Consider the following 22,035-nt stretch of genomic DNA (forward strand, 5'->3'; position numbering starts at 1 on the left):
TTCCAAATAAAAAGTTTCTTACAAAATTTAGATCAATGTATTGTGTTATGTGAATGATTAGGCAGGATGATTTTCAGATCATTTTGAAGCAAAAACTGTAGGCGACAACATCCATTAGTCAAAAGTATTGTGGACGCATATTAACTATGTGTTTGTGGCCTTATTTCAGAAACTTTAATTTTTAGTTTTTTCAATAACCATGCATAAACATTATTCTCTCAAAAATACAAACTTGTACATGCATGTTGCTCCCATATTATGGTAGCCCTGTTTGTGCTAAATAGAGTGTAATTACACCTGTGGCATTAATATGTTTATAAGCAACTGAAAAAAACACAAATGTCAGAGTATGTCAAAACATCTCAAGGACCCCAAAAACACCTTAGACCCCAGAGGGTTAATAGTATTTATGGTAGAGATGATTTTACCACAGTATCTCCAGATTACAGTGAGGATTCGCCAGTCCAGCAGAAAACAGCTTCACTCCTGAGTCTCCTATTTTATTCTCAGACAGATTCAGTGTTCTCAGGTGTGAGGGGTTTGATCTCAGAGCTGAAACCACAGCAGCACAACCTTCATCTGTGACACCACAAGCACACAACCTGTAGAGAACAATAACACACATTAAGCCTATTCCAGAGATAAACATGACCACTTAAAAAAAACAAAAAAACATTATAATGTCAATATGAAATATATACAAAAAACTCATTAGTACATGTTTTTGAAATACATCAGTTAGGATTAGGGGATTGAATATACAGTTTGTACAGTATAAAACATGGAAACCTAACGTGTGTGTGCTTAATATATTTATAAACATTTTAAGGAACGTGTGTGAGTAAACATTTTAAAGAACGTGTGTGAGTAAACATTTTAAGGAACGTGTGTGAGTGTGTTAGGACTGGGAGAAAAAAATTGATTCAACAAACTATCATGATTTTTTTGTTTATCATTTTAAAAGGGATTTTTTTTATTCCAGAATCGATATTGATTAACATTAAATTGCTTTATTTTTGTCCTTGCTTATAGATGAGGTTGACAGAAGTTAGCCACTTTTGCTTCAACAGAGGATGAAATGTGTTGTTATCTATGAGTGTCGTAATATCCATTTCAAGTGGACGCTTGGGAGCGACGTGAGACTGAATGGACTGAAAAGCCTTTGCACTACTCATATGCTGAGAGAGAGATAATTCAATTCAATTCAATTCAATTCAAATTTATTTGTATAGCGCTTTTCACAATACATATTGTTTCAAAGCAGCTTTACAGAAAGTACATTTCAGAAATGTACATAGAATAATATAGTTAGTTAATCATCATGTATTAATTTAGGGCATAACATATCGCCGGCGTTGAGTCGTCTCTTCACAGGCGTCGAGTCGTCTCTTCATAGGCGTTTAGTCATCTCATCGCAGGTGTTGGAGCGTCTGAAGTCTCCGTGAGAGGCTGGATACAAACTGGAGCTGACGAACGCTATTTACCTCGGGACTAGCGTCCCGAGATAACAGCAGAAAAGCAGATGGGAAATAATTAGCGTAGCTGCTGTTCATAATATTAATGCAGTCGATCTGATTCAACAGTGGTATAAAAGGTAAGCATTATGTGAATGCTTGGCTGAAGAGATGCGTCTTTAATCTAGTTTTGAACTGGGAGAGCGAGTCTGAGCCACGAACAGTATCAGGAAGGCTATTCCAGAGTTTAGGAGCTAAATGTGAGAACGCCCTCCCTCCTTTAGTGGACTTAGATTTCCTAGGAATGACCAGAAGCCTCGAATTTCGGGATCTTAAAGAACGCGATGGATTGTAGGGCGATAGAAGGTCCATTAAATACACAGGAGCTAAACCATTTAGGGCTTTATAGGTCAGTAATAGTACTTTGTAATTGATACGGAACTTGATAGGTAACCAGTGCAGAGATGATAGAATCGGTGTTATATGATCATATTTTCTTGACCTAGTAAGAACTCTAGCGGCTGCATTTTGGACTAACTAACTAGCTTGTTTATTGAAGATGCAGGACAACCAGCTAATAAAGCATTACAGTAATCTAGTCTCGAGGTCATGAATGCATGAACTAACTTCTCTGCATCAGAAACTGATAGCATGTTACGTAATTTAGCAATGTTTCTAAGGTGGAAAAAGGCTGTTCTTGTAACATACGAAATATGATTTTCGAAAGACAAGTTGCGGTCTAGTATAACACCCAGGTCTTTTACTGTAGTCGATAGGGTAACAGGACATCCTTCTATATTAAAGTTGTATTGTAAGAGATTTTGTGGGTAGTTTTTTGGACCAATAAGTAATACCTCAGTTTTATCTGGATTTAGTAGCAGGAAATTACACGTCATCCAGCATTTTATATCTTTAAGACATTCTGTCAATTTAGATAAGTTAGTGTTTTCATCTGGTCGTGATGAAATATATAATTGAGTGTCATCAGCATAGCAGTGGAAATTAATTCCATGTTTTCTTATAATATTACCAAGTGGCAGCATATATATTGAGAATAGCAGAGGGCCTAACACCGATCCTTGCGGCACTCCATAGTCTACTGACGTTATCTTCGATTTTTCCCCATTTAAACAGACAAAATGGTAACGGTCCGATAAGTACGATCTGAACCAGCTTAATGCCTGTCCCTGAACACCAGTGTAGTTTTGTAGTCGATCCAAGAGTATTTTATGATCTATAGTGTCGAACGCAGCGCTAAGATCGAGTAGAACTAGTATTGAGATACAGCCTTGGTCAGAAGCTAAAAGTAAATCATTTGTAATTTTAACTAGCGCAGTTTCTGTGCTATGATGCGGTCTGAATCCTGACTGAAATTTTTCATATATCTCATTTTTTTGCAAGAAAGAACACAATTGAGCGGACACAATTTTTTCTAGTATTTTAGACATAAATGGAAGATTTGAAATGGGTCTGTAATTTGCTAAGTTATTTTGATCTAATTGCGGTTTCTTAATAAGAGGTTTTATTACTGCCAGCTTGAATATTTTTGGAACATGACCTAAAAATAAAGACGAGTTAATAATATTAAGAAGAGGCTCTTCCACTACAGGTAGCACTTCTTTCAGAAGTTTAGTGGGTATTGGATCTAATAAACATGTTGTTGGTTTAGATGCAATGATAAGTTTATTTAGCTCTTCCTGTCCTACAGTTGTAAAGCGGTGTAGTTGTTCTTGAGGGACGATAATTGAGGCTGAATCACAAGACACCATAGAGGATTGTACATTTACAATTGTATTTCGGATGCTTTCTATTTTCTCATTGAAGTAATTCATAAAATCATTACAGCTATACTGTAACGGAATATTTTGCTCTGGTGATGTCTGTTTATTTGTTAGTCTAGCCACGGTGTTAAATAAAAACCTTGGATTATTTTGGTTATTTTCTATTAGTTTGCGGAGATGCTCTGCCCTGGCTGCTTTTAGAGCCTTTTTATAACGTGACACACTGTCTTTCCACGCGATTCTAAAGACCTCTAAATTAGTTTGTTTCCATTTACGCTCTAGGTTACGAGTTTCTCTCTTGATAGCATGTGTAGTACTATTGTACCATGGTGCTTTAGTTTTCTCTCTAACCTTTTTCAATCTAATTGGTGCAACAATATCTAATGTACTAGAGAAAATGGTGCTCAAACTGCTGGTCATTTCCTCTAGTTCATCTGTTTGTTTGGGTTCACTGAGCAGCTGAGATAGATCAGGTAAGCTATTTGTGAATCTATCTATAGTGATTGGAAGGATTGTTCTGCCTGGTCGATAACGCGGCGCAACATGACAAATTTCAGCAGTACGTATTATACAAGTTATCATGTGATGATCAGTGAGATCGTCACTTTGCGGTATAATATCTATATCGGTTGGATCGGTTCCATATGATATAATTAAGTCTAGTGTATGATTTAGACGATGAGTGGGACCACTGACGTTTTGCTTGACCCCAAAGGAATTTAATAAATCTGTAAACGCAGTCCCTAACGCATCATTTGTGTTATCTACGTGTATGTTAAAATCTCCAACAATTATTGCTTTATCGACATTGACCAATAGATCTGAGAGAAAGTCTGCAAACTCTTTTAGGAAATCAGTGTAGGGCCCTGGAGGTCTATATACAGTAGCCAAGGCTAGAGATAATAGGGATTTCTTTCTTACATCTAAGAGCGTAACATTTAGCACAAGTACTTCAAACGAATTAAACCTGTGACCTGTTTCCTGAGTAACATTAAGAATATCTCTATAGATTGTTGCAACACCGCCGCCACGACCGATCAGACGGGGCTCATGTTTATAACAATATCCTGGCGGAGTAGACTCATTTAGACCGAAATACTCATTTGGTTTAAGCCAGGTTTCAGTAAGGCAAAGTACATCGAAGCTATTATCTGTGACCATTTCATTTACAATAACCGCCTTAGGTGTGAGCGATCTAATGTTTAGAAGACCTAGTTTTAGAAATTGTTTTTGTTCACTAATATTTAGATTTTCTGGTTTAATTACAATAAGATTTTTCCTAGATCCTACACTAGATTTATTGTTTGGCCTCACTACACGAGGAATAGACACAGTTTCTATATAATGTTCTACACTACTTATATCAATTAAGTTGGGACAGCAAAGACTGTGAATTGGACTTTGACTTACTAGTCAGATGGTGTGCAACGTCTTGGAGATGTTGTCCGACAGCACAGCCGCTCCGATTCTGCTGGGGTGCAGGCCATCAGCACGGTAGAGCCTAGGTCGCTCCCAGAACAGATTCCAATTATTTACAAAGAGCAGTTTCTGTTCATTACACCATGACATTAACCATTCATTTAGAGCAAATAGTCTACTGAACCTTTCTTGTCCTAGTCGGTACGTGGGAAGCGGTCCAGACACGATGATCGTTGCCTCAGGCGCTGTGCTGCGTACCGCCTCGATCAGGCTCCTGTAGTCCTTCTTCAGAACCTCCGTCTGCCGCAGCCTGATGTCGTTCGTTCCCGCATGGAGGACAACGGCTCCGACGCGCTCGTCACCGTTCAGAATCTCGGGAACCTGTGCGGCGACATCAAGAACACGAGCACCAGGAAAGCAGTGAGTGCGCACCTTACCCTTACCTGAGGTAGCGCGGACATGACGGACCATGGAAGTGCCGATGATCACGGCGTCGTCGCGTTCCGACTCGTGAAGAGGGGAGAAGCGGTTCCGGGTGGAGATCTCGAAGACCGGGAGGGGCGGAGAGGTTCTTGCTCTGGTCCTGGCTCGTGTCTTCCGCTGTGGGATCACCCAGGGTCCATGGTGTTGTGTAGGTGCCGGAGTGAATGAAGCCAGAGATGATCGCGTCCTCCTGGGCAGAGAAACGCACGGAGTAGAGGAAGTCGGAGTCAAAAAGTTACTAACCACTGACTTGTGAGCATCGGCGCGTGACGTTTCAAGCGCTGATCGCCGATCCCGCAGCTCGGCTTGCCTCTCCAGCAGACCACGGATCTGTTTCTCCACCGATTCCAGTTCCAATCGCACCGACATCAGCTCGAATGTGTCCTCACCTGCACTCAGAGGTAACGTTAGACACACATCCGATATGTTCGCCATTATAACAGATGAACAGTAAATTAACAGTGATACTACCAATATCACTACTAATTTAGGACTGGAATGCTGGATATAACCTGTATCCTTTCAGTGAAACGGGTGTAAAATCAGACGGTCAATAGGCGCGAGCCCACGCGTGAAATGCTAGCGGGCTAAAGGCTAGTAGCCGAGATTCGCAAAGTTGGATCTAAGTAGCGATATCAAAGCAATCCGATTGTTTTTTTTATAGGGAATAGTATCGAGGATAGGTTCACACGATATAAAAATAGAAAGTGCTTGTTAATAAATGAGTGGTAAAGAAGAAAATCAAGGATTAATGAATCAATTCGACGGAGCTCTAAACACAAACAAACACCGCCCGCGCATGCGCAGATGAATCAGATGAGACAGTAGATTAAGTTGGGACAGCAAAGTGCAGCTCTACTGCAGATAAGACAGTAGAGCTGCACGATTAATCTTTAAAATACCTTGATCTCCATTCAAACACTCACACAAACTTCTTCAAATTCGTCTATCTATTAAACCTTTGACAAAATTATATAGCAACATTTTAAATGTTGGCGTTGCCGCTGACTCAGAGAGAGTTGTCATGAAACAGCTTCACAAAGAGTCTTTTAAACCACATAATAGTATAATTATTTCTGTGATACAATAGTTCAAATTATCATAGAGGTAAAGTAAAGTTTAAAATTCACATATAAACAATGATGTCTATGGTACAGATCAAAATAGAGTAAATCAGCTTTTGATAGAAACTTGGCGCTTAAAATAACGCATCTATCGATTACATTGTTTCGCCACTGGGTGGCGACAAGTGACTGTTCAACTTCCTGCTCAGCTACTGTTCGGACGCTCTTGCTTATGCCTGGCTCACACTACAGGAGTTTTAAAATCCTAACCGATTGTGAAATCTGGTTGCAGCACACACTTAAGGAGAATCTTTGCAGATTGTCTTCCCTCAAATCTTAAACATGCTCACACTACAAGATTTGTAAATCGTGACGCATCACACACTACACAATGTTATTAAGATTATCGTGCCAGAGGAAGCGCCTTGATATGATTCCACCATGATCACGTGATCTTACGCAACAGATCGAAAGCGGAAAGGTGGATATAAACAAAATATCTGTCATATCAAGTCATATTCGTGAAAAGGTTGCCGTGACCAAGGAAAGCGAAATCTTTTTTTTAAATCATCCTTTTAACATTTAAGGATATTTCTAATGAATGGCGTCAGCTCTGGTCAATACAATGAAGTGACGTATCACCTTCAGCGTTTCAGCTGAGCCTTATAAAGTGGAGCTCAAAGTTAAAATTAAATATTGTAAATAATTAGCTGCTTGTTTTATTACATATATCTTAGAATGAATCTGCATTATTTTATATTTCCATTGAATGAACAGTTTAATTACTCACTCAAAGACATTCCCTTGTCGCCACCTAGTGTCGTAACAATGTAACTGCACTGAGTGACGGTCTATAACACGCAGAGATGAGCAATGCCGATACTGGTGAAATATCAGCAGCAGGGCTGGACTGGCCATCGGGCATACCGGGCATTTGCCCGGTGGGCCGACGTGCTTTGTGGGCCGATGTATCTCATACTTAAAAAAAATTATTTATTTTTTTGTCTGAACGGCCCATAAAACTCGTACATCGGCGGCCCATTGCGTTTAGTTTTGTTTAATTGCCGGCTCTGGGATCTTTGTGCCGGTGTAATGCATTGGACAAAAAAGTCCACGTACTTTTTTCTTTTTCTCACAGACCGGCGCATGATGAAACGCGTAAATCAGCAGCCCATTGGTTATTTTCTTGATTGACACTGGGCTGGTCCAATCACATCTTTAAACTCCTCCCCCTTTGAGCTCTGAGTGAGCGAGCAATGTCAGTGTGTATCTGTCAAAATAGTCAGAGCGATGGAGAAGAAACGCAAGGAATGTGCAGAGAAATAGCGCAAAAAAATAAACTTCAAAGGCCCTTCAAGTGTCTGATGAGGATAGTGAGGAGGATAAGGAGAGAGATGAGTGAGTGCAGTGGTAAGCAGAACTAGGCTACTGTCACAACACTTATGGTGTGTTCACACCCAACGCGAATAGAGCGTCAAATACGCGTCTATCGCGTTTAGTTAGACACTTGAACATTCGCTCGAGTTCAAATTTTTCAACTTGCACGGAAGACATTCGGGGCAAACGCGTCGCCCAATACGCGTCATTCGCAACGCCGGGCGCGAATGATGCGTCTATTCGCGACTTTGCATTGACTTTGTATGTAATCTACTCGCCCAAATAATTAAATTCGTGTTCGGTGTGAACACACCATTAGGCTATGTAGGAACCCACTACCCAGTTACGCATTATTTACACATCTGCATATTTGACGATTACGCATTTTATTCGAATTGTAATGAGACAATAATGAGTAATGAGTTTGTAAACCATATTTTTCTTCAAAATAAAAGCTCGATGCCGTTTCCGTCAAAATAAAAGATCATATGCTTCTCTGTATAGAAATTAGTACGAAACTAATTATGAAAGTTGCTTTTATTTTTCAGTGCATTTGTTTTACAACATATGGCTATTACTGCCATGGGATTAATATTATAACTATTATTATGTAGTAGTGTAATGAAGACAGACACTATATCACAACTAAAAGAGTTTTGAGTTTTTCTTTGTTCAATTTGCACACTGAATATGGGTTGGAGCTCTTTATTTTTAACTCTCAAAGTGCACCAGATTGATGAATTTAACATTAAAAAGCACAAAATTTTCTTACGGGGGAGCATGCCCCCGAACGCCCCTAGAGGGACAGAGGTGCACTCACCACAGATTTCACAAAAACCTGTGGGAAAAAAACGCTATTGCTATCCCAGCTTATAGCTTTCTTTAGGATTCATCACTGTGGAGTATAGTTCAACTTAGTAGTTATTTCATCGGTTAAACTCTTACTCACTACTATTCACTTATGGCATTAGTGGTTTTAATAGGAGTTGGTATACATATTCAAGGGCGTGCAAAGTTCGGTTGTGTTATATAATGGGCCAGTCTGGGCCAAAAATGCCCGGGCCGATTTTTTGTCCCAGTCCAGCCCTGATCAGCAGAAAGCCTCTCGTAAAGTGAGATTCAAGGATCTGAACTAACTGTTATATTACAATGGTCTAACAAGCTTATTGTCAGGTTTATGTTCTGTTATTATATTATGTGGACCCTTATTTTGTTATTATATTATGTGACCCTTATTTACTCCACTTTGTTTCAATGCGCTTTTTAGTTTCGGTTTCATTACTGAACATGTACTAGTCTTCGTACACGTATTTATTTAGTAATAAATAAATAAATAAAGATAATACCGCATATCACGTTGTTGAGTCACTCAAAATTACCTCAATGGAAATTCCTTCCCCACGACAGCCTATACTTCTTTCTTATTGGCTATTGTAACAGTTCTGACGTAATCACAATCTTGCTCATCTCGAATAAATATCAAACATGTTTGATATGATCGGGGCGAGCCCGATTTGTGTGAGAGCAGATCGGGAGGTGCAAGATTCGATCTGTGAACGCCTCACATTACCAGATAATCTGCACCGAACATCGGAACCGATCGAGGTCCTCGACAAGATATTTTCTCGGATATTTCCTCGAAATCGGAACTAAATCGGGCATAAATCGGCCTAAAACTCCTGTAGTGTGAGCCACAATGGCGCCACCAGGGGGTGGCCAGGGGTGGCCACGGCCACCCCTGGCCGACTCCTGGCCACCCCACTGGCCACCCGAACGGCCAGAATAAAATTTAGTAGCATCAGTTATGCATTTCATAAATAAGTCAAAAATATTCTTTAGTAAAAGAAGACGGGGCATTATGTGTCGTGACGTGCTTTTTAAGTGCCAAATGGTTACAGTATTTTGTGACAGCAGCTTTTTGATGTGTCTTTGCCACGTTTTGACAAGCAGGGATACAAACAGCACGCCTCCCGCTTTTTTTTTTTACGTCAGTTTGGGTGACAAAGTCATCTGAAGTCATTCCATAGCTTAATGTGAGGGACAGAAGTCTATTTACATCATTAAAGTATATGGAAACTCCTTTTCCCTTCTCTGCGGCTGTCAATCACTTTTCCATTCATACTCAAACAGCGCGCGCGCCTCTTGGATGCACGGTAAAACTCTCTCCAATATGATATATTCACATTATAATGCATGATCTGTAGATAAAAGGCTGTAGATTTGCATAAAATTACTTTATTTTGTTGGAGTTTGTTGTTGTTTTAAACGACTCACTACCGTGTGCTTGCTAGATCATCACACACACATCACAGGGACTATGAATCGACATCAAACCAACAATAACTGGAATAAAAAACTGAAACAAAGGAACAAATCGCACTAGGATTTGTGCGCTCGACATTTCTTCGCTTTGTGACGTGAACTTATAAATGCGCACTTATGCAGCGCAGCGCTGCACACATAGAGTCACCATGTTGCTTTGAGCACATCATTCTGCACCCGAGATGCGCATACACGCTGTGTGCGCTCTGTTTTTCATGTTATCATGGGTTTGAGCACTGAAATATTATTAAAAGCCAATATATTTTGTTATACCTAGCCTGCTCAATACATTTAAAATAAGCATAATTTAATTGTATATTATTTCTTTGTAGTGTAGGTTATATATGCACTGGTTTTGGTGTGCCACCCCAAGATTTTAAGTGGCCCCATCTGGCCACCCATATGAAAAATTTCTGGAGGCGCCACTGGTGAGCCAGGCATTACTGCTCCGCGCTTTGCACTATCGCTTTTATATTTTTATATTTTATCTCCTTTTATCACCTAATTTTAACTTCAGCAAATCAGCACAGTGCTTAAACGCTTGGATTACTACAAAAAAAGCTGAATTCTTTTATTCGACCAGCCTCCCACTGAAAGCTTACATTCCGGGGAAGAGAAAACACAACTGCCTATATTCATAAGGATAAGAAAATGCCTCTTCTGAAATCTACTTGATGCTCTAACTGCCACAGACTTTTACAAAGAATTGCAGTTCTTGAAACAAAGTTAATTAACACACAACAGAGCTTCGTCATGGACGCCTTCAGCATACAGCCGGTGAGTCCCATGAATCTAGTGCTCCTCGACTGGCCATACTGAGTGTAGAGAAACAAGCCGATCGACTTACAAATCGATGGCAAAAACAGGGAGCGAGACCCAAAGGCACTCGAGACATCAGATTGTCACGAGCATCACATATTGCTGCAGTAGCATCCTCTACCATAGCTGTCAACATAGTACATTGAATATAAGGGAGATTTCCCGGAATCCATCCCCAAAATAAAGGATTTTTTTTACACTATTCTTACCCACAAACTTTAAAAATAAAGCACTAATCATTAAAAGTCTAAAGAGTTTATAACTACATATGAGTGAGAGAGAGATAAAGAGACAGTGTGTGTGTGTGTGTGTGTGTGTGTATGAGAGAAAGAGACAGTGTGTCATTTTTTTAACATTTTTTATCAGAGAATGTTTAAATACTAATATCAGCTTACGAGGGAAACGGTGGTGCTTCGGAGGCTGCTGGAGATGATTAGGGAGAGGTCTGTGCTCCTTTACCGATCAAAGCGTGCGCTGACGCACGAGCGCGGCAAAAATGACGCGTTGGGTGCGCAAGACCGGCAAGACCCCATTTCGCTTGGCTGTGTGCACAGCTTTTTTTGTAACAGCGCGCGCGGCGCCGCATCCGAGGATGAACGACTTCAAGCCGAATCTGCCCGAGCTTGTACGTCTCACACAATCAGAGCGTAAAAATACGGGATATTTTACGGGAAAATACTAAAACGGGAAGACAGCGGGAAAAGAGCTAAAATACGTGAGAAACCCGTAAAAAACGGGAGGGTTGACAGCTATGTCCTCTACCCCAGATACGGCTCTGACAAGGATTGCAAACACTGGTCTCCTACCACCGCCTATACATCTTGAGAACAGATTTGAAGTATTAATGAATGAGGAATCTCTGAATGTGATGAATGTGATCGAACACAGACTGAATCAGCCAGTAGCTAACACTGCTAACTGGCGCTCAAGGTCGAGCAGACAGCGGCACTCAGCTCAGAGCGCAGCCGAGCACAGCACTCTGATCAGGGCCGGCTCTAACCCTTTGGTTGCCCTAGGCGATATTGAGTTTTGATTAATAATATTAATCCCATGACAGTAATTGCCATAGGCTATATTGTAAAACAAATGCACTGAAAAATAAAGGAAACTTTCATGAGTATATTGTACAAATGTCTATACTTGAAAGTAAGTTACATATTTGGAAGTAACCCAGCGCCGCCAATTAAGCAAAACAAAACAAAACGAATAGGTCACCGATGTACGAGTTTATGGGCCGTTAAGACAAAAATAGAAAAATAAAAGTATGAGATGTATGCATCGGCCCAAAAAGCACGTCGGGCCCGCGGGAATCTCCCGGTTGTCCCGATGCCCAGAACATTTGACACCTTAATGGATGAGATGAGAAGACTTACCTCTATACTGGGCTTTCTTTTTATCTTGTTGCTTTCTCCGTTTTCGTCCCTGTGCACCAGAGGGTTTAGACCGCTTCATTTTCGATCAGCGCGCGCAGCAGCCGAGCACTTGCCTAACGTAACCATAGAACGTAACGTAACGCAACTAACCCCCGCCCCCCCTTTAGGAAATGATCGACAATAATCATCCATTCAATCTAATAATCAGGTTGACAAGTAATTAAACGTATGGCTGAGGGGCGCCTTAGGATGATCATGTTTAATAAACATGTTGTTGTTTCGCTTGTCATTCTAATTCTATGATTAATGGGAAGTAGGCCAGGGGCGACACTAGAGGGCGCCCGCGCCCCCAACTCATTTGTCGCCCTAGGCAACCGCCTAGTTCGCCTATAGCAATCGCCGGCCCTGACTCTGATAGTGGGTGACTCCATAATCAGAAACATTATTAGCAGGGATACAACTACGTGCTGCCTTCCACAAGCAACGACTTCTGATGTAAATAGGGAACTTCAGAACATTCTGATGAAACATAAGACTGCAAATCGACTCATCATTCATGTGGGGAAGAATGATATTCATAAAGAGCAGTCAGAACTCCTTAAGAAGGATTTCAATTAACTTTTTGTAACACTTAAAAGACTGAAAGTTCAAACATTCATCAGTGGACCACTCCCAGCAAGAGGAACAAACAGGTTTTCACGGTTGCTTGGGCTTAACCCTCTGGGGTCGGCAAATGCGCCGGCGCGTTTTGCTGGATTTTCTTCACATAGTAACAGAATAGACTTAAATTACTCTGTCATTTATGGCCATACAGAAAAAATAAATATCCCCCTGAGACCCAGAAAAAAAAGGTTTTTGAATTTAGTTTTTTTCCATGTCATCAAACTGTTTAGAGCACAATAAACAAATGGTAAAAAAACATATATATAAAATAATATTTTATTCATACGTTATGCTATGTCCTCTGTAGTGGACGCCAGGACTAAGTTGTTTAAAAAATAAAATGACATGAAATTATATGTATAGGCAAAAACAATGGGATTTTTTTTCAATCACCAATAAATTTTGGGGTTTCAGGATTTTTTCAACCAAAATTTGTATAAAGATTATTCTCAACTATGTTATGAAAGAAATAATGGAATGAATTGATACACCATTTTACTTTTTGCAATATGTGGGTAAAATCATAGACATAATAAATACATAGACGCCCTATTGGCCGCTGGAGCGTACGTCAACGGCGCCGCCATGTTGGGGATGGCAACTTTCCCATACCTCTCATACCGGGAATTGAGAAAAATGCATGTTTTGTGCGCTGTTGGGGGCTGTACACATCGCCACACAATTGAAAACAGCTTTCGAGGAATTACCTTTCACAAGCAAGACTGAACGTTTGTTTTTGGTTGTATTTGGTCATGATTTAATTAGTAATAGTAACGTTCAGAGGATACATTTAAAAATACTACAGTTATTGTGTCACGAAATGTAGTTTAAATAGTTTTTCAGTCGACAATGTTGTTGTTTAAAGCTCAAATATGTGGTTTGTTTATAAAGATAGCGCCTATTTAAAAATTTGATCTGACGTTTTCGGAGTTGTAAGATGCGCTCAGCGCTCGTCTACCCCGCCTGGAACAGCCGTACCTCGGCCAGTGCTTCTGAAGTTTTGCCGCTGACTCGGATGTCTGTAGTCTAGTGGTTAAACATGAGATATAACTCCTCTTGTGTATATCAAACGGGCGATCTTTGGTCTCATTAATCTATAAATGGTTCCCTGGTAAATCGTTTTGGCTGAGGGCAAAGTAAAGTTTCATAACTTTATATTTAGGCTATTTTAACGTTGTATCCTGCTGTATGTTTGACTGAAGCTACTTCTGTTATACTGTTCAATAAAACTGAAATTTAACAAAAAGAGTTAAATATTAAAGTCACTATTTAACTTATTTGTTATTGTGTATATTCTGTAATTGATATTTCTTATTCTATTGCTATTATTATAGTATTATTAATAAACTATGCTATTATCAATATTTTTATGATTGTATTATTGTACTTATGATATTATATAATTATACTAATCATTACTATTTTATTTGCTGTATACTATTTGTTTATTTTATTGACTAAACTATTTACTATTACTTCTCACTTTATGTTATATTTACTATTTGCATTGCACTGTAGTTGTACCATAACGTATTATTATAAAGGATCCATCAGTTATCTTTGTTATTGCTAAAATCTGGTCAATCACAGAAAATGCTTTTTCCACAATAAGAAAACTTAAATTATATCTCAGTATGGGGGTCTTCACCATTCTTATCCAAGAATAAAAAGCCAGATACATGACAAGCCTGAGCTTAATTGACCATTCTTTATTAAAAAAAATATTTTACAAGTCTAACTATCGAGATTTTAAATAACTAGAGATGGAACTTTTTGTACACCACATACAAACCACTGAAATCGGTTGATAAATGTAAAAACAGTTTGTTTTTATCCAGAAAAAAAACGCAGCTCCCCCGTTTACTTACATTTGTTCACAGCGCAGTCTTGCCCTCCGCAAAATGGCGGACCCGTTGACGTATCGCAGCAACGTTCCAAAGCGGCCAATAGGGCGTCTATGTATTTATTATGTCTATGGGTAAAATGGCCATAAATTAATATTCCCATTCAATGCAATGTATCTATACACTGTATCTAATTTGCACATTAATGTGTTCTTGGAGCAACATTTAATGAAAAAATAAGTGTAATAATTGGAGTAATAATTGGCAACATTTTAATAATAATATCTAACATTTCATAGGAATATTGATGTATAATTTATTTCCATATTCACTTGTTGTGTCTCCCAGAATGCCTGATACACATGATTTTAGTCCTGATGTCCTCTACAGTGGACACGTTTGAAATCAATGCCCTGTTCTGTAACAGAAAGTATTTTTTTATTTGAAACCCCTTAACATTTTCCTGAGATGTTGTTTTATGAAATACAATTTGAAAAAGTAGTCCAATTTAAATTATAATTACAATATATTATCATATTTCCATAAGAATGCTACATTTGATCACTAAATTAATGTCAGACATTTTTTTTATTTATTTTTTATATTCTTTTTATTAAACATTTTAGTTATTTCAAACAAAACATACTAAAACAAAAACACAGCACAGAAAACGATATAAATAACCATATCTATTGGCATGTGGGCAATTTCCATTTTACATACAGCATCTCGTCATATGGTTGTACATACATTATATCCATTTTGTGTTTACGACCTTTTAATCTTCAGACACTTTAAAATATTCTCCCATTTTTTAAACAGATGCAATTTACCATTGAGACAATACCTCAATCTTTCTAGAGTTACAACTTCAGATATCAGAGACTTCCACATCTGAGTAGAGGGGGCGTCGCTACCAACCCATTTGTTCATTATAGCCTTTCGAGCCAGCATCAGGAGAAACTGAACAGTCTCTTTGTGAGCTCTCAGATGGTCAGGTATAAGCCCCAGTAGGCACATGAGTGGGCTGAGTGGGGCTGTCTGTCCTATCACCAAACTGATTTCACTGCATACTGCCTGCCAAAATACCTTGATGTTCTTGCACTCCCAAAGACAGTGATATCTAGTGCCTTTAGCTAAGTTACATTTAGGACAATTCGGAGAAACACCTGGAGTGTACTTACTGTATATATAAGGTGAAATGTAAACATTATGTAGAATATTGAACTGCATTTCTTTGTATCTATTACAGATTGATATTCTAGAGGGCAGTATTACTATTTCCTCCCACGACTCAGAGTCAATTGACACTTTAAGCAGCATATTCCAAGTTGTTCGTAAGTGTTTCAGTTTGTCTACCGTTAGATTCTGTAACTCAGAATAGAATCTAGACACAAAACGTCCACGTTTCCGACAGTCCAGTAGAGTTTTTTCAAGCAAGTAACAGTTTGTTGGTAGCTCCAGAGATCCAGTCTTTGATTTTACGTAATGCCTGATCTGGAGATACTTGTAGAAATCGTTGGCAGGTATATTATATTGAGATCTTATATCTTCAAATGTCTTGAATTTACCTTTGTCCCACAAATCATACATTCTCCTAATACCAGCTTCTTGCCATGAATTGAGATTGAGACCAGCGCCCCCTTCTGATAAATCTGGGGTATCTACCAGAATTGCAAGAAAGTTAAGAGCCTTGGACTTCCCAAATATTTTCTTCAAAATACTCCATGTCTTGATAACATTATTAATTAGGTAATTGTCTTTAACAGCAAGAGGCAGTTCTCTTACACGTTTATCTAATAAGTTTATAAGACAGAAGGGTTGACTAATTACTTTTTCAATCTCAAGCCAAGGTGTCTCATCATATTCAGCTGCCCACACTGAAACAATTCTAGCATGAATAGACAGTACATAGTTCTCAATCTTTGGTAAGCCCCACCCACCCTGTTGTTTTGGAAGTTGTAAAGTATCTATTTTAAGCTTAGGTTTTCTGCCTGCCCAGATAAAGTCTGATATCAATTTATTAATGTCCTTAAGATCATTTGGATTCAAAAACACAAAAAGCACACTGGATAAGAAATTTTTGGAAGTAGTACCATTTTAGTAAGGTTAATCCTACCAAGCAATGATAAAGGAAGCTTTTTCCAACTTGTAACTTTTTCTTTTATGTGACTAATTAAAGGATTGATGTTTTCCGCATAAAGCTGACCAATTTTGGGTGTGATTTTTATTCCTAGATACTTAAATCCTTTAGGTGCCCAGCGGAAAGGTTTAACATAAGCAGGCTCGACCTGACCACTCTTTGTTAAGGGCATTATTTCTGACTTTTCAAAATTTACCTTATACCCTGATATTTGTCCAAATTCTTTAATACAATCAACCAGTGCTGGAATTGATTTATCGGGATCTGTTAAAGTTAAAAGAATATCATCGGCATATAATAAGATTTTGTGCTGTTTTGTTCCTATTAAAATTCCTCCTATATTTATATTCTGTCTGACGGCTATCGCAAGCGGCTCTATAGCCAGGGAGAACAGCAAAGGTGATAAAGGACTGCCCTGAGCAGTACCGCGTCTAAGTTTAAATGGTACGGACAAAAGACCATTTGTCAAGACAGAGGCTGCAGGCATCTTGTACAAGATCTTCACCCAGTCTATAAAAGTGGGTTTAAAACCAAATCTTCTTAGCACTTCGAACATGTAATCCCATTCACGGTCGAAAGCTTTTTCGGCGTCCATTGAAACAATGGCGCCGGGTATTTGATGGTAATTAAGATGATTGATAATATTAATCAAGCATCTTGTATTATTTGAGGACAGACGACCCTTAATAAATCCAGTCTGGTCTGTGCTTACTATGTCTGATACAACCCGCTCTAATCTATTGGCCAACACCTTTGACAATATTTTCATGTCTACTCCTAACAAGCTTATCGGTCGATAGGAAGAAGGCAGTTCTGGGTCCTTATCTTTTTTTGGTATTACTGTAATATTGGCAATATACATAGTTCCCGGGAGACTTGAGTGTTCAAAGGATGCATTAAATACTCTCTGTAATAATTTATTAATCTTGCCTTTCATAACCTTAAAAAACTCAACGGGATATCCGTCAGCTCCAGGGCATTTGCCCGATTGGAGTGATGAAATGGCTGTATCAATTTCTAATAATGTAATGGGACCTTCCAGTAAGTTAGCTTGGTCTTCGGATAGTCGTGGTATATTCAAGCTGTTTAGAAAGTGGCAATCTTTTAATTTGTCACAGTCAGTCTCAGAACTGTATAGTTCCTCATAAAATTGTCTAAAACATTCATTAATGTGCTTATTATCCATATGACGCTGACCATTCTCATCCCTAACTGCCGTAATAAAGAATTTAGGGGGAGCATTGTTTGCCAGCCTTGCCAAGAATTTGTTTGGTTTATTGCCAAATTCAAATAGTCTTTGTTGTGCAAATAACATGTCCTTCTCAGCTTTCTTTGTCACTAAGTCACTTAACATGTCCCTGGATGTCTTTAATTCCTTAAGGACTTCGTCTGATTTTGATGCATAATATTCTTTTTCCAGTCTTTTAATTTTGATTTCAAGGTCATTTTGTATTATTATTCGTTCCTTCTTTTTACAGCTTGTATATGAGATTATAACCCCTCTCATATAGGCTTTATAAGCATCCCATACAATTCTAGGGTCAGCGTCCTCTTTGTCATTGACGTTTAGATACAAATCGGTCTGTTCTTCTAATAGTTTAATAAAATTGTCATCAAAAAGTAATAGCCTGTTTAACTTCCAATAAATAGTTCGCTTTAGTGGTCTGGGTGGTTGCATCTCTAAACTAACAGGAGCATGATCAGAAATGGCAATAACTCCTATATCTGATTTCTCCACTAGATGAGCCAAATGCCTCGAAATAAATATATAGTCAATGCGGGACATTGATGAATGAGGTAAGGAGTGAAATGTAAAGCCTTGTGTTGAAGGGTTTAAATGCCTCCAAATATCTAACAGGCCGATTTCCTCTAGTGCGTTTTTAAGCGATCTTGCACTTTTAGACTGACTGCTCCTAGCTGGACTCCTGTCCAAAAAAGGACAAAGAGAGCAATTAAAATCACCTCCTATCAAAATGTTTGAGGAGTCCATCTCAACCAGCCGGTCAAAAAGTAAGGCAGAAAAATCATCATCATTTACGTTAGGACTATAGATGCTACCCAGCAAAATAATTTCCCCATAAAGCATTCCTTTGGTTAAAACGATTCTCCCCTCTGTATCCTTATATGTGTCTGTAACAACAAACGGCAAGTTTTTATGTATCAGTATTATTACCCCCCTCCTACTTGTTGAAAAGGATGAGTAATAAACCTGACCGACCCACTCCCGGAGATATTTCTTATGTTCATTGTCGCTGAGGTGTGCTTCCTGTAAAAAGGCTATTTGGATTTTATCCTTTTTTAGACTGTTTAGGATAGCTTTCCTTTTCACTGGATTATTGGATCCCTTAACATTCCAAGTACAAATTCTAATACTCATTACTACCTATTATATACTTTATGTACTTAATGCTGTATTCAAAAAAGTAGAAATTAGTACTATATTTAGTCCCATCCCATCCCAACCTTTAACTCTGTCTGTGCTGATAAAGAAAACATTAAAAAAAAGAAAAAAATCCCAAGCAAAAACAAAACACACAGCTTGGAGTAACAAACAATAACCTAAGTATCCACAAACCTGTTAAAAGGTGGAATATACAAAAACCAAAAACAAACATCGTCATACTCTTATTAAAGGCACACTGTGGAACTTTTCAACCTTTATAATATATTACCAAAACCCATTGAGATGGTACATCGACTTACAATAGGTTGAATGACACGTCTGCCGAAGCCTGAAGGTGTCTGTATCGCTTTTACCAGCACTATGTAACTTCGGGTTTCGGGTAGGAACCCGAGCACAAAAAGAACTACAAAATTCGACCGCTTTACGGCATACGTCACTTCCCCCACCACCCCAACTTCCTCAAAATCTAACGTGAGAGCTCAAAGAGCTCAACTCGCGTTTGATTGCAGGCGTCTGTATGTTGTCGTCATGGCTGAATCAACAGCTACTCGGAAGAAAGCGAAGAAAGCAAAGATTTTGTCAGAGGAGATCAAAAAAAGAAAAAGGGAGAGTTTAAAATAAACATCGGCATAAGTGTATATATACTGTAATATTTACTGCGAATTCGTGTAACAAAACTGATATAAGTCACAACATACTGCCGTATACAAATGTAAATGTTTTTTTTCCTTTCAGCTCATATATGTTTGTATTTGTGTAAAAGGAAAAACAAACTGAAGACTACAAATAACGGAAATATGTAGTGAGTTATATCAGTTTTGTTACACGATTTCCCGACTACTCGATTTCATCTCCAACCCATTGCAAAGAGATCCTGAAGACGTTAGTTGCTAATTGTTTGCTTCAGGTGTGTTTGATTAGGGTTGGAGATGAACTGTGCAGGACAGACGATCGGCAGGAGCAGGATTGGGCAACCCTTGTCAATGCGACTTACCTGATCAGACATTGTTTTCTGCGTATGCTACTTTTATTCAATTTGTTTTCTTTATAGGATTTATATTATTAATCTTATATTTATATTATTATTTTGGTCAGTAGTGAATCGATTAACTTTCTCCAACATACAAATCAAATGCCGTCTGCACACACATAAAGACACGGGAGGTTGACCGGTTGACTGTTGACTTTTGCGACAATGCTGCGGCGCTTGTGGCCTCTAGGGGCACTAGGCGTGAAAATTACAGGTCGAGCACACCCTAGTGGCCAAAAATTCCACAGTGTGCCTTTAAGGAGTATCCAGCTGGGGTCCTTGCGAGCCAGAAAAACGTTGCAAAAAAAAAAAAAAAAAAAAAAAAAAACCTTCCCAGCTGAGTCGTTGGTCAGTGTAACAAGCCGTATGATAACAAATTAAAACGTAGATTTAGACAACTTGAGTGTCTTAACCCACAACCTTAAATAACAGAAAATGAGGCCCAATATTATTTATCAAAGCTCTCATTTCAACGCTTTTTAGGTTCTGTCATTTGTCATCGGAGCTTATTAATAGCCAAACGTTGCTCTTAGCGGAACACAGTCTGAGTTATTTACCTGTGTCTAATCTCTCAGTCAGTTCTTTAATGTAGTTGTTGACGTCTTTCATGTTGGAAAGTGCTTTCGTAGTCCCATCCTGCTGAAAGATCCGTATTACGGCCGGGTACACAAAAGCGTATCTGATGCCCGCTTCCCGTAACCTCCGCCGCGCGTTTGCCGATTCTTGCCTCTTCTTGATCACTTCAGCTGAAAAATCTTGGTAGAAGGACACCTCCTGACCGCCCACTGTCAACCTGCCTTTGTTTCTCGCTGCATTAAGGATCTTCTGTTTATCGGCGTAATTGTGCAATCTCACTAGGACCGCTCGAGAGCCGCTTTTCTCTCCCCCTCCAAGCGCGGGTCCCGTGCGATGGGCTCTCTCAATCTTGACCCTGTCCTGCTGCATATCCAAAACTTCAGGAATCCATTTCTCAAAGAGCATAACTGGATCTTCACCCTCAAAGCCAGCCTTAAGCCCTGTGATCTTAATATTTTGGCGACGACTTTGATTCTCATAATTATCAAGGCGTTCCAGTGCTTTTTTGAGAGCGTTTTCCAAAGATTCCAGTCTCGGCTCAGTCACCGTTGACACGTCCTCAAGATCAGATACGCGCTTTTCTATATCCGTCACTCTTTCCAAAATGCCGTCCAACTTCTGAGACAGTTCCGTAACTGGTTTAACAACAGCAGCAAGTTTGGTGTCTAGCATCTCAGCGATGTTGGTGGTCACTCTCTCAACTAATATATCATCTCTTTGGAGGATAACGTCCTCCGGCTCCGCTTCACATTCTGTAGCCGCCTGCTCCGTATCACGCTCAGCCTCTTCGTATTCAGTGTCGATTTGTTTAGCAGCAGCAGATGCTACGTTAGCAGTGCTATTAGCATTAGTCTTGCTAGCAGTTTTCTTTCGCCCGTCTCTCTTCTTACTCGATGCGGGCGTTGCAAAAAAGTTGTCCAGGGACATTTTGACACTTATTACAGCAGTTGCGGTGAATCACACGGCAAAATTGTTACTTCAAATAGTTATTTTACGTCGACCCAGTGGGGAAGCGAAAAAAGTGCGTCTATCTAGTTGCAAGCATCACGTGATCCCCCCATGTCAGACATTTTTAAAGACCAAGGAGAAGTTGTTTTCATGGTGAAACCTCCAAACATTTGGTATCTCTGTAAAGTCCTGAATGTGCTCTTTACAGGACACCCAGGTTGTGTCATGTGACATGTATGATGTCAGAGAAATTCACTAAAATATAATGTCCACTACAGTGGACAGAAGTCTATTCTTGGGTCCCAGGAGGATATGAAAACATTATCTGTGATATG

General features: G+C 39.2%; 1 pseudogene; it reads right to left on the reverse strand.

The window, feature by feature from the left end:
• The window catches only part of LOC130104679 (NACHT, LRR and PYD domains-containing protein 3-like), a 100,582-nt pseudogene that overhangs the window by 12,634 nt on the left and 65,913 nt on the right, over positions 1 to 22,035 (reverse strand).

This window comes from Rhinichthys klamathensis, unplaced genomic scaffold, assembly GCF_029890125.1.
Source record: "Rhinichthys klamathensis goyatoka isolate OS25496 unplaced genomic scaffold, OSU_Roscu_1.1 h1tg000014l_1, whole genome shotgun sequence".
Lineage (NCBI taxonomy): Eukaryota > Metazoa > Chordata > Actinopteri > Cypriniformes > Leuciscidae > Rhinichthys > Rhinichthys klamathensis.